This window comes from Ptiloglossa arizonensis, chromosome 2 (assembly GCF_051014685.1).
Source record: "Ptiloglossa arizonensis isolate GNS036 chromosome 2, iyPtiAriz1_principal, whole genome shotgun sequence".
Classification (NCBI taxonomy): Eukaryota; Metazoa; Arthropoda; class Insecta; order Hymenoptera; family Colletidae; genus Ptiloglossa; species Ptiloglossa arizonensis.
The window spans coordinates 27731887-27747270 of NC_135049.1; positions in this window are offsets into that span (position 1 = coordinate 27731887).

The window sequence follows — 15384 nt, forward strand, 5'->3', positions numbered from 1 at the left end:
AATACACATATCTCGCAGAAAAGTAGTATTATTCGTCGTTAGTAGTTTCTCGAGAAAAAGGAAAGATTATATTACGTATTATATTATACATAATCGGTGTACCGATTGGGTAGACGAGGATTTTACGAACGCAATTCTACGCAGGTTTACGCGTTCGAGGAAAGTAAAAGCTACGTCAGAGGCGTCGGGACGTTGTCACGTAGGCGTCAGTTTCGTCTCGGAGACGTCATTAGCCAACTGAGAATCGTTGGTCGGGCCCCAGTCGCCTCGAGGACCTTTCCTTTATGGCGTCCTAATAACGCGATTGCGGATTAAAGAAGCTTTTCAGTGACTTGTTCAACCGGGCTCGTTGGTCGGGAACTTGTTAATCCCTTTTATTGCGGTCGTCGTTTTACCGCCCCCTTTGAAACGCACAGACCCTTGAGAAACTCCTGCAATGAAAATCGTGAACTCTCATTCGCAGTTGCACGATCGGCAACGCCATTGGCTCGCGAAACTTTTCAGCCTCCAGCTGAACCTACCCGTTTCTGGAAATTCAATTTCAATGCGACGAGCACGTCTCACCGGCGAATTTACGACCGGACCAAAATCTTTTCGAAGGACCAACGTCCGAACCTACTTTCGATCTTCACGAATACAATTTATTCAACGCGAAAAATAACAATTATCGATTCGAGGAATGGATCGACGACGACCGGTCGCGACCATTACGAGATTCTTTGTTTCTCATTGTTCCTATTCGGAACGATACTAAGCGGAGAAACTAACTTTTGGAAGCACAATTCTGACAACCATGATTTAACAAATGTAACACGGAAAAGTATACGATAATGATGGAATAAATCTCCAGAAAATTCCTGTTTCGTTCAGTTTAGAAAAATCACTGTTCTTTATAATTGAACTTAACGCTATTTCGTTGTATTTTGAATTATTCTTTTGTAAACTATAAATTGGAGAAATTTTGTTTCAAATTTTCATATCGAACGACCATTAATGGAGATACATTAAAATTGAAAAATTTGGTATCTTGTTAGTAGGAGGAACGATAGGAAAATTTGTACTTTAATTAGAATTCTTTGATTTTTCATTCGTGTATTCTTTCGATGACCCGGTACTGTGTTCGATTAGGTTGATCTAAGTCACGGTATTTATGCATCGGTATCTCGAAGCAGAATTTCCCTCCCTCCTTGTTTTTCGAGTCGTGTAGATATTTCCGAGAATGTACGACGACTAATTGCCATCGGTGTTAGGAAATCTTCGAGATTAGCGGACGAAAGCTGGAGTTTACTGTTCAAGGGACGCGATCAGAGACGAGATACGGTTAATGGTTTAAGCGCGAGTATCCGGGGCTTGGTTTTCTCGAAATTGGCGCGCCATTGCGATCAGCCCGCCGGAAAACTATTAAGAAACGATTCTCGGTCCATTAAATTCTATTTAGAGCGGGGAACTTTTCCGACTTTGAAATCTCTTTACGAGTCAAGGCCAATAATCGTGATTCGATGAGCCAGTCGAAGAAACGATCTTTTTTTTCCAAATTTTGGAACCGAGAGGGTCGAGATTTGTCAAAGAATTATCTTTGGGATAATTGAAGAGAAGAGAATTGTTCGAAGATGACTTAAAAATGTGTCGATAAATTGTAATTGTACTTGAGATGTTTTAGAAGCGAAGAGAAGTATTGGTGAATATTTTTTCGAACGAAATTTCTGAAACATTGTTTTTTAATTAATCGTGAAACACGAAATATATATCGTGGTTCGAAGTGTTGAATTTCTAACTAGTCTCACGACGGTACAAAAATCATCTCCTGTAACTGCATATTAATCTCTGTTTCATCTGGACCATGGGTTCGTAGAACCCATGGTGTTTGTTATACAGAGATAAAAGTTCCAAGTATTCATAGAAGGAAATATTGAAGTTAGATTTAAGAACCATAACCAGTAAATTGCGATGTCAAGTATCATCGATTTTCTATCACAGAAAATATCACAAATCGATTAAATTTAATACATGCAATGTAACTTACAGGATGCAATATACTTCTCCAAGGAGAGAATATCACAAAATGTGACAAATTGGTTAAATTTAATACATGCAATGCAACCTAGTAATATCTATATGATGCAATATACTTCTCCAAGGAGAGAATATCACAAAATATGACAAATTGATTAAATTTAATACATGCAATGCAACCTAGTAATATCTACAGGATGCACTTTACTTCTCCCACAATAGAATATGACAAAATATCACAAATCGATTAAATTTAATATATGTAATGCAACCTACTAATATCTACATGATGCACTTTACTTCTCCCACGATAGAATATGACAAAATATCACAAATCGATTATATTTAATACATGCAATGCAATCTAGTAATATCTACAAGATGCTGTTTACTTCTCCCACAACAGAATATGACAAAGTATCACAAATCGATTAAATTTAATACATGTAATGTAACCTCCAGGATGCACTATACTTATCCCACAATAGAATATGACAAAATATCACAAATCGATTAAATTTAATACATGTAATGTAACCTACAGGATGCAATATACTTCTCTAAGGAGAGAATATTACAAAATATGACAAATTGGTTAAATTTAATATATGCAATGAAATCTACTAATATTTACATGATGCAGTTTACTTCACTCACAATAGAATATAACAAAATATCAGAAATTGATTAAATTTAATATATGCAATGCAACCTATTAATATCTACAAGATGTAGTTTACATCTCCCACAATAGAATATGACAAAATATCAGAAATCGATTAAATTTAATATATGCAATGCAACCTACTAATATCTACAAGATGCACTTTACTTCTCCCACAATAGAATACGACAAAACATCACAAATAAATAAAATTAAATAAATCGAATGCAATCTACCAACATCTACAGGATGCACTATATACATCTCCCACCACCGAACACCAGAAAACATGAAAAATCGTTTAAATTTACTAAATCGAATCGCAATCTACCAATATCCACAGGGTGTATTATACTTCTCTCAACGGACAGTATCAGTGAGTATCTACTATCTCTGAAAGAATATCAAAATTTAACATTCAGATTACAGGGAAGGTGTAAAATTTGCTCGAGGAATCGATCGGATCTAATAAATCTGACGCAACGGTACTCGATGTTGCGAGTGTACCGTACTTAGCGTACAATAATACCCACTGGACGTGTACAGGGATCGATAACGCTTGTGTTTTGACTGGATATTGCGGCCAGTCCTGAACCGGGGATCGGGAGGATGGTTGGCCATCGACCACGATTTCCGGGCGGAAACCTGTCAACGCGACCGCGTCTCTCCGCAACGTTTCACGTATATGGAATCGTGCCTCTACGATAACGTGTTCCCACAGGAAAGTCCTGGAATCACGGTGCTCGTGATGCTGGAACCCGTCAATAACTTCTCGCTCCGTGGAACCGAGCCGCTGATAACTGACGAGCGATTAGATCGCTCTTGTTTGCTTCTCCTCGCCCATGTTTGAACGATGATGTCACCGTTGGTCCATCCGGTCCGGGATTAGGTCAAAGTCTCGACGTTGATAAAAATCGAACCTTACCTACCGAACTTCTCGCACGAGTCGTCGTACGAACGAGTTTCCTGGAAGCTACACGCCCAAATCCAATAACACGATCGTCGTGTCTTTATCGGGACGATTCGTGACCGGAATTTTTACCAAATTTAACCGAATTATCGATCGAGAGACGCAAACCGTCCGCGGAAACGTCACCAATTCTCCACTCGGTAATTACGTTACTGGCTCGCTCCACGAAATCCTTATCGAGTGTGATTAAACACCGATACTGAACGCTCTTCGAGCAGAACCTCGACATTTTTAACAATCGATTCCGGAGGCTACTCCCAGTCACCTTTGCCGAGCGATCTTACCGATCAGAAATGAACAACTGAATCGTTCGTTGAATATTCGAACGCTCTTGAAAAATATTCAATTTTTCAGATATCGAAATTTCGATACGTTTCTCTCGTTCTTCTTCAATTTGTTCATTCAGATGTCTTTCTGTACTCGAAATGGAAGGATTGTTCAAGATCGTGCTTTTAAAGTGCATCCTTCAATGACACGCGACGATGAGGTACATTTATCGAATATCGGATTCGTTCACGGTTACATACGTATTATATGTATCATTCGATACACTAATTTTCGATATCTGTGATTCTCTTTACACCGAGGTGACCCGTCGATCGTTTACCTTCTCTCTGTTTATCGAACAAGGAGCGTTCAAGGTGAATTTTTACGAATTACCGTAAATTTTGCAACGATTTCTTTCGCGACGATCAATCAAAATACAAAATTCTCAGATGGTGTTCACCATCGATGTTCTCATTCGTGAAGATTCCGACGAATGAAAAAAATCATTGTTATTGATATCGATGGCACCGTTTATCGTTCGCGAAGATCAAGAATAGAATCTTCGATGTCTTGAACGAGAGCGGACATTTTCATATCTTCGTCGGTCAGATAATGCTCTAATATCTCGCTATCTGCGTATCGCACGAAAGAAATAGTCATATCCTTCCTATCTCGTTCGACGAATCAGATTAAATCGCGTTACTCCCGTTGGATCGTGCTACGCGAACCGAACGCTCCTTTCTTTTCCAAATTTATCGTTTTCTTTCGATTCGTCGATGGTGCTCCACCAGGGCCGAATCTAATGGGAAATTAACAAACTTGTTAAATTGACAAAAGGGTCAATTCGACACGTTTCGTTTTTCAACGTGCGAGTTTATTTGGAAATTCTTCTTGAAGTTATTCGATTATTGAATAATTCCGAAATCGAAGTTTTCGATTAGTTTCGTTAATTGATCGGTTTGCTACAATTATTTTTAGAATAAAGAAGTTTTGAAATATTTTTGGATTGTACCAGGTTGTTCAATAAGTTTTATGAATTTATATAAAATTAGATCTTGTGTTTATATAAAATTGTGTCTTGAACGTTTTCGTCTTGATTAATTCGTTGAATTAACATTTTGACTGTCAATAGAGTCAATTTGACTCGTTTTGAAATTCTTTTTGAAGTTGCTCGATTGTTAAAAGTGTCTTTGCCTACAATATTCGTGGACAATTATCAAAATGAACAATTAATGGTTCTCGTAAGTTAATTTACCTTTTTCCAATATTTAATTTAACTTTGAAGGTACGTATATGAAGGTCTGATACAAGTAGTAGTTGTAGTGTTAACTAAACCATATGTATTAACTTTTTGATCGATTTACTATTCACAAACGTAGAAGAGAGAATAATCTTCTAATATTTCTCTCGATATTCGGAAAATTATCGATGATGTTACACATTACCCAAATTGATCGAAAAACAGAATCTTCGATCCATTTGATTTAATATTTTCAGAAACTTTTCTCTTAGTGGGTTTTCCATGTCATTATAAAATACTTATTTTGTCTCTCCTATTCGAAACTTAAATAATCGAGTATACGACTCTTGACAAGTTTGTTATGTTTCTTTGTGAAATAACCATAGTTTATTTGTGAAATAACCATAGATGATTTGTAAAATAAGCAAAGATTATTTATAAAATAACCATAGATTATTTGTGAAATAACCATAGTTTATTTGTGAAATAACCATAGTTTATTTGTGAAATAACTATTGATTATTTGTGAAATAACCATAGATTATTTGTAAAATAAGCACAGATTATTTGTAAAATAACCATAGATTATTTTTGAAATAACCATAGTTTATTTGTGAAATAACCATAGATTATTTGTAAAATAACCATAGATTATTTGTAAAATAACCATAGATTATTTGTAAAATAACTATTGATTATTTGTGAAATAACTATAGTTTATTTGTAAAATAAGCACAGATTATTTGTAAAATAACCATAGATTATTTGTGAAAGAACCATAGTTAATTTTTGAAATAACCATAGATTATTTGTGAAATAACCATAGTTAATTTTTGAAATAACCATAGATTATTTCTAAAATAACCATAGATTATTTCTAAAATAACCATAGATTATTTGTCAAATAACCATAGATCATTTCTAAAATAACCATAGATAATTTCTAAAATAACCATAGATTATTTCTAAAATAACCACATGTCCTCTTCGGTATGAAAAAATAAAGTAAAAAGTTCACTCCAAAATGTCGAAATGTAGCTTTCCGGTGATTGAATATCGTTCGGGTGAAAAATGGCGCGATCGAAATACAGGAGAGGGTTCATCGGTAGGGGTGTCGATCAAACAGAGGAAAATGGCGGACCGGGCGAAAAAGAGCGGAAAATTCGTTGTCTAACGAGTCGTAGGAAGGCAAGGGTGTCTCGCGTGCACGGTGCACATTAACGACACACATGTTACAAAGTCGCAACCCTATGGAAGGTGGTTGATGAGCATATAATGGCGCAGGGTCGCCGAAGGGTGCCCACCACGGGGAGGTTAGACAGGTACTTATATTTACACGAGCCGTTCCTGACATCTGCTGAGCACAGGTACTGCACGGATACACGAAACTAAGCACAGATACGTGCACACGTACACACACACACACACTCACACGCACACACACACACGAGTCACTCTCCCTTGATTCGCAAACAGTGATGTCACGGCTTTCGAATTTCTTCCAAAAGTTCGTCGATCGACTGCAAGGACAATCGAAGGTCTCCAAAATGGAAAAATCTCTCCGGTGGAATTTTTTCAAATATTACATCGTTTGAACAGTCATTTTATTTTTCAAAATGGAGAATATTTAATTTAATAAAATGTTTATACGCTGTAAAACAATCGTGTTTCCTTTTCACCAAGAAGAACGAAACGACTTTTCGAAAAATCCAATACAATCGATGAATTTGTAAATAATTACCAAGCAACTGATAGATACTTTTTGTAACTTTTAACGAAGGATTCAAACGCGTGGAGAATCTACAATTATTTTTGTGATAACAGAATTTTGAAATATTGGCTTCTTTCGTTGTAAAAAAATATTAAGACACTTTAATTTTGAAGAATGGGTAGATGTATGAAAGAGTCGATAGATCTACATGAAATTTTGCATATGTTTATCGAACAGTACCATTTTTAGAAAAATAAAACGACGAACCTGATAGTTCCATTTCTTATCGAACAATAATACTTATTCAATAATCTATTATATTCGTTTTGGAGAAAATTTGAGATTAATTCTTGGAGAGACTCCTGTAAGCTTCTAGGGGGTGTTTCATCCCCTTAAATCGATTATTAACAAACACGAAAAAGTAGGGTAGAAAATTCTTGTTTAACAGTACCATTTCGTTGTTATTCGCGACTGTAGAAAATTGTCCCGGATCGAGTGGAAAAAAGTACAGTCGGTTGGGATTATCTCTCGTAAGAAATGAATATGTAAAAATGGCCCAGTTTACACTTTGACATCAACAAACAGTGTCTACGGGACGGTCGCGGTATTATTGCACAATTATCCTTCGTTGTCGAGTAACATTAACGCGTCGTGCGTCGGTGTGCCTAATAATACTCGACGAATGAATTCACAATGCGTTTCGATATCTCAAGGGGCCATTTTGTTCTTTTCTTTCGTTGGAAAAAAATTCGAGTTCTCGTATCGCGATCACAGTGTGGAAGCATTTTGGAAAAGACATTGGGTAGATTGGGAATGATTGGAGGTCGAGTTCCTCGATGACCAAATCGATGAATCTCGAGAGGTGGCTTTTATTCGCGGTGACGTTTTCGTTCTTTTCAGTCGTTTGACTTAACACGAGAGACAACGGTACGAGACCCACTTACGGGGCCATATATCTGAGTACGTACACGCGCGCATTCACGTGGATACGTGAATAAAGGTGTACAGGATGGAAAAGAAGCTACGAAAGTTGCATACGAAAGGGACCCGGCTAATCCACGTGGACGGCCGTGAGCGTATCAGTTCGCCTCGAATGTAGGTTATCCGTTAGAATATGACCAGCAATTGGATGTACTGTTCCAAGAGGTGGGCCCCCTCGGTGCAAGAGTGGAATCGGTATCGTTCCTTCGTGACGAATAGACCTGCAACCACTTCGACGTGGACGACTATTTTTCTTTTCAATTTTAAATCCTGTGTTCTTACTGTGGAAGGGGTACTCGCTTCAGAGAGGTATCGTTTTTATTGTCAGAGGCCAATTTGGTCTTTTGTTTTCAATTTCGACTGTTACTGTTTTGTTAGATTCCAGTTAAGTCTAGAATAGTAGACTTAATTGTCTATTATTTTTGTTTTCAATTTTAAATCCTTTGATGTCACTCTGGAAGGGGTACTTGCTTCAGAGAGGTATCGTTTTTATTGTCAGAGCTCAATTTGGTCTTTTGTTTTCAATTTCGACTGTTATTGTTTTGTTAGATTCCAGTTAAGTCTAGAATAGTAGACCTAATGGTATATTATTATTGTTTTCAATTTCAAATCCTTTGATATCACCTTGGAAGGGGTACTTGCTTCAGAGAGGTATCGTTTTTATTGTCAGAGCTCAATTGGGTCTTTTGTTTTCAATTTCGACTGCTATTGTTTTGTTAGATTCGACTTAAGTCTACTATTTTTGGTTTTCAATTTCAAACCCTTGTTTTGAATAGTAGACCAATGGTCTACTATTTTTATTTTCAATTTCAAACCCTTTGATGTCACACTGAAAAAGGTACTTGCTTTAGAGAGGTATTGTTTTTATTGTCAGAGCTCAATTTGGTCTTTTGTTTTCAATTTCGACTGCTACTGTTTTGTTAAATTCGACTTAAGTCTAAAATAGTAAACCTAATGGTCTACTATTTTTGTTTTCAATTTCAAATGCTTTGATATCACCCCAGAAAGTGATATCACCCTACTAGCTTCAGATAGGTATTGTTTTTATTGTTAGAGCTCAGTTAGATTATTCATTAAGTCTACTATTTTTGTTTTCAATTTCGACTGATACTGTCTTCAATTTTAGATTCGATTTAAGTCTAGAATACTAGACTCAATGGTCTAGTATCTTTTTTTCAATTTCAAACGCTTTAATATCACACTAGGAGGGCATACTAGCTTCAGAGAGGTACTGTCTCTGTTATTAGAGTTCAATTAGCTCTGAAATTAAGTCTACTATTTTTGTTTGCAATTTTAATCGGTACTGTCTTTGTTGTTAGATTCCACTTAAGTCTAGAATAGTAGACTCAATGACCTACTATATTTGTTTTCAATGTCAATCCTTCGTCACCGTTCTAAAAGGTGTACTCCTTTTAGAGAGACCTGGTATTATCTTTATTATTAGATCTAATATTAAGTCTTCTATTTTTGTTTACAATTTTAAGACTGGTACTGTCTTTATTATTGGATTTGATTTAAGTCTGGATTAGGTTCATTATTTTTCTTTTCAACTTCGAAACCCCGTATCGTCAACCTGAAAGGGTACACTAGCTTCAGAGAGGTATTGTCTTTGTTGTTAGAGTTCAATTGGATCCAGCATTGACTCTACTATTTTTATTTTCAATTTCGACTTATCTTTGTTCTTAGATTCTAGTCTCAAGTCTAGAATACTAGACCCAATGACATATTATTTTTGTTTTCAATTTCAAACTCTTTGACATCACCCTGGAAGGGTATTGTCTTTGTTAGTAGAGCTCAATTGAATTCTACATTAAGTCTACAATTTTTATTTTCAATTTCCACTTATCTTTGTTCTTAGATTCTAGACTCAAGTCTAGAACACTAGACCCAATGACCTACTATTTCAAACCTTTTGACATTACCCTAGAAGGGTATTGTCTTTGTTGTTAGAGCTCAATTGGATCCTACATTAAGTCTACAATTTTTATTTTCAATTTCCACTTATCTTTGTTCTTAGATTCTAGACTCAAGTCTAAAATACTAGACCCAATGGACTACTATTTTTATTTTCAATTTGAAACCCTTTGACATCATCCTGGAAGGGTATTGTCTTTGTTATTAGAGCTGAATTGGATCCTACATTAAGTCTACAATTTTTATTTTCAATTTCCACTTATCTTTGTTCTTAAATTATAGACTCAAGTCTAAAATACTAGACTCGATGGCCTACTATTTTTGTTTTCAATTTCAATCTTCCCTCGTCACCCTCGAAAGAGCAAAATCGCTGCAAAGGGACCCAGAATTGTCCAGTGTCGGGTCTAACTTCGGTTTAGGTAAGGTGCGTCGATCATTATGAAGGGTTACACGGTACGTGTACGGCATCGAGTCGTGGCTAATAACGAGCCGTTTCTTATTCGTGTTCAAGCTTTTTCGACAAACGTAATTACGAAATTCACTTCATGTTCGGTGTTCGAAATGGTCGCTCGAAACACGTCGTTTCTGGAATTCGTATCGACGTACGTCCTTAATTGGACCATTCTTACTTCAACTCTCGAATTACAAGTCCACTGTACCGGAATTGACAATTTTCAAACATCATTGTCGCAAATTAATCACACTCTAACCTACGAGGAAACGTTTCAGTTCTTCCTCGAAGGATCGAACGAAAAAATATTCAAATTTGTACAATAAAATTTTTTTAAGAAGAAAACAAAGGTTTCAATGAATAATTTTCACCGCTCGAAAAATAGCGAAGTTTCACAGATTTCACGGTTCCTTGTTAACAAAAACACGCATTACGCGCGAAAAGTATTCTATGTTTCGTGAATGGAGGTGTCTCCGTTATTTCGTTCGCACTTTCGTTTTCCTTTTCGATCTCGAGTGGTCGTGACCGTCACCGTGTGACGTCAGTCGCGTGATTTTCGATCACGGGTGACGCCAACGTTTCCGGAAGCGCGCCTCTCAACGGAAACGGGACCGTGGGTCGAACCAATCGAGCAAATTCGGGATACCGAAAGATGCTCCGTCGTCTCTTTCGACCGCGAAATGACTAACGACTCCGGTATGCTAAATGCGAATAGTTTACTATGCACCTACTCGGGGCCACTGAACTGCACGTCGTGCGTATGCGCGTTCCTACGAAGATATTGCACCGGTATCGGCCATTCGACGAAAATTTCCGTTCGTTCTCGGTCAGCGATAAGTATCGATCCGGATCGAGGAACTACGGAGTCCCACGTGAGCATTTTCGATGGTTCGTCGATGAGAATTTTTTTTTTTTTTTTAAGTTAAATAGGAAACGAGAAGGTGAAATGAAAAGTGAGGAGAAACGATCGTTGCGTGGGAGATCAGCGAGAAAGAGTATTGTAGATTATATATTTTGGGCGTGGAAGATTAAGGAGAAAGAGTATTGTAAATTGTGGATTAAATATTTTGTGCACGGTAGATTGAGAAAAAGTATTGTAGATTGTGGATGAAATATTTTGTGCATGGTAGATTGAGAAAAGTATTGTAGATTGTGGATCAAATATTTTGTGCATGGTAGATTAACGAGAAAATGTATTGTAGATTGTGAATTAAGTATTTTGTGCACGGTAGATTGAGAAAAAGTATTGTAGATTGTGAATTAAGTATTTTGTGCACGGTAGATTGAGAAAAAGTATTGTGGATGAAATATTTTGTGCATGGTAGATTGAGAAAAAGTATTGTAGATTGTGGATCAATATTTGGTGCTTGGTAGATTAACGAGAAAAAGTATTGTAGATTGTGGATCAATATTTGGTGCTTGGTAGATTAACGAGAAAAAGTATTGTAGATTGTGGATCAAATATATTGTGCACGGTAGATTGAGAAAAAGTATTGTAGATTTTGGATCAAATATTATGTGCATGGTAGATTGAGAAAAGTATTGTAGATTGTGGGACAAATATTTTGTGCATGGTAGATTGAGAAAAGTATTGTAGATTGTGGATTATATATTTTGTGCATGGTAGATTGAGAAAAAGTATTGTAGATTGTGGATCAAATATTTTGTGCATGGTAGATTGAGAAAAGTATTGTAGATTGTGGATTATATATTTTGTGCATGGTAGATTGAGAAAAAGTATTGTAGATTGTGGATCAAATATATTGTGCACGGTAGATTGAGAAAAAGTATTGTGGATCAATATTTGGTGCTTGGTAGATTAACGAGAAAATGTATTGTAGATTGTGAATTAAGTATTTTGTGCACGGTAGATTGAGAAAGAGTATTGTAGATTGTGGATCATATATTTTGTGCACGGAAGATTGAGAAAAGTATTGTAGATTGTGGATCAAATATTTCGTGCATGGTAGATGCACTGCATCTCGTTAGATGCAGATTAACGAGAAAGAGTATTATTGTAGATTACGGATTAAATATTTTGTGCATGGTAGATTGACAAGAAAAAGTATTGTAGATTGTGGATCAAATATTTTATCGAATTAACGATTAATTGTTACATCCAAGAGATGAGAAATCTACGTAAAAATGATGGAATATAATTTCACGTTTCTCTGGTTAAATTTTCAAGGAAAGTTTCTTTTTTCTTTCAATGAAAGTTTTGTTCACGAAAGACACGAGATAAAATAATGTCCTCGGAATATTTTTTAACCGACACTGATCGGACAATGGAACACTTCCGGTTAGAGGTATTCGTACAATCGCGTGTTCCCCTCCCAAATTTACATTCCCAATGATCGAAAAAATGTACAAACTCGCAAAGATCTCGAAAAGGAGTCTCAATAGACACTCCCGATCGTCCTCGAAAGACTCCAAGGTTCCGAGAAACCTGAAAAGTTCGGATGATGGAGTGTTTCTTAGAAGAATCTGTATTGTTACAGCGTTATATTGAAGTTATAGTGATTACATTACTACTACTGCTCGTCCAAACAATGGTACAACTTCCGCCGCGTGAAAGATCTCGGCGTTCCAAGGCTCTCAAGGTTTTCACGTTATATTGAGAGAGTTAGGTCATTCAATATCTTCGGGAACACCTATGCCGAGTCGCAGGAACACGAATATAATAGAATATGTAAATGGTTCAAAGTTATTCGGAATACTCTGCAAAAGGAGTCATTTACCCACACGATCGAGAGCAATCTTTGTTCGATGACGATATCCATCTAGGACACGTACGAACGAGAATGGAAAAATGTATCGTTGAGAATCCAAAACTGGATAAAACGAAAAACACCTGTACGTTTCTCGTATGTTAATTAATAGTAATGTATCACGATACATCGGTTCTCGAATATCTTCGCCGATCGTGGAGAAAATTTGTAATGCAACACGGGTATTGTATAATAAACGCTTTCTCCATTGAAACGTCATCGTTCTATTATCCGAACGTCGCTCGATCACCACGGATAATCAGAATTCCAGCCCGATACGAACGAATCGTTTGAAAAAAACTCCGCAACTGAGGGAATCGAACGTCCAGAGTTTCACGCGCCTCCACGTAGATGAGGAGCAGATTACAGATCGTCTCGCGAGCTTTTTATGCTTCCCGTGTTTCCGAAGTCTCATTCATCTGTGAACGGTACGCGGTTAGAATAACGAATGAGAAGCGGCCATTGGTCCGCTTCGCTTCTCTTCTCCCGTCGTGTGTCCCCAGCATCGAAAGCAGCGAGATTCCTGTGGAACGTCTTTCTTCCTTTCCACATTACTTAATCCCGTGGAATCTTACCACTATCCACCGTTGGAAACACGCTTCTTTTTTCTTGTTTGAAATGTAGTCGTTCACGGACCATTTTTTCTAACGAGCTTTCAAGTTTCTACGGATTGCTTGTGGAAAATATTTCCATGCGTGGTAGATCATTTTTGCGAGATATTTCACGGATAACCACGAATCGATCGAGACGGAGGAACGGGGCGAAGAGTGTGACCAGTTTCTTCCGTGGATGTGGAGGAATGTAGACTCTATACTCGGTAGACTAGATATCGTCTTTCTGTCTTGTTTCAAGTTCTTATTTTTAGAGTATATCGACCAGTTCGATGAACTTGGACTCGTTTATGTATTTATTGGATTTGATAAATGTTTTTAGAATGTAGACTCTATACTCGTTAGAGTCGATATCGTCTTTCTGTCTTGTTTCAAGTTTTTATTTTTAGAGTATGTCGACCAGTTCTATTAAGTTGGACTGGTTTATGCGTTTATTGAATTTGATAAATATTTTTAGAATGTAGACTCTACACTCGTTAGACTAGATATCGTCTTTCTGTCTTGTTTCAAATTCTTATTTTTAGAATATGTCAACCAGTTCGATTAACTTGGACTGGTTTATACGCTTATTGGATTTGATAAATGTTTTTAGAATGTAGACTCTATACTCGTTAGACTCGATATTGTCTATCTCTTGTTTCTAATTCTTATTTTCAGAGTATGTCGACCAGTTCCATTAACTTGGACTGGTTTATACGCTTATTGGATTTAATAAATATTTTTAGAATGTAGACTCTATACTCGTTAGACTCGATATTCTCTCTCTCGTTTTAAATTCAAATTTTCAAGATGTACCTCGACAACTCCCATAAATTTAAACACTCGCTTACAGATTTATTAAATGTTTCTAGAATTGTAGACTCTATACTCGTTAGACACGATACTATCTTTCTCTCTCGTATTAAACCGCCATTCTCGGGATACGATCAACCCATGGACCTGAAAAATACACGTTTACGCGCTCTACGTTCACTAGAGTGCTCCGATCGTTGAAAAATTCCTCAAATCCCAATTCCCGAAGCCCGTTTCCGATTATTTGTAATAGCTGTCGTGCCGCACCTGTGACGCGTTCTAAAATTAAGGAAATTCGACGAACGAGAAGAATCTCGAGGAAACCTGCGCGCGACGTATCGCGTATCTGTCCATGGTAGTCGTTCATGCGTATGCACGGGAAACCATACGGGTGAAAGCAGTGCACACCATCTGTCAGAAATGCTTCCGTCGCGAAACTACGCTCCGTACCGTGAATCTTCTCGCGGTTCGGCTTCACAGTGTCGAACGAGATGCAAAATTAAACGCGATCCTATCGGTGTAACCGAGCAGGTGCCACGAGGAAACAGACGTATCGAACGACCACTCCGGTAAATGGACCTTGTATCGCGACAAAAATCGTCTACTTATTTTAATTTTTCGAAGATAAAATAAAAGAGCAGAATAATTCTTCCCGTCGTTGTTGATAATGTTCGCGCAGGTGGTCTTTCGGTCGTTTCTCGCCGATAAAACTGACCGTGTCCCCATAGTGCTCTGTAAAAGAAAAAAAAAAAAAAAGAAAACAACACTTGACATTGTGACACCTCGGTTACTGTCCGTGTCTTTTGTCCGCGTGTCCGACGCGCAGCTGTGTGCACCGACGACCTCAACTCGTGTTGCGTTGCATTACGTTGGGAGGCTGGCTGCATCACACACGTGGGAGACAGGTAGCTCACTTCCGGCGGCCAGGAGACCATTATACGGGATGCACGAAATGTAGAGGCCCTACCACATGATACCTTCGGACTCTATACCCCGTATATG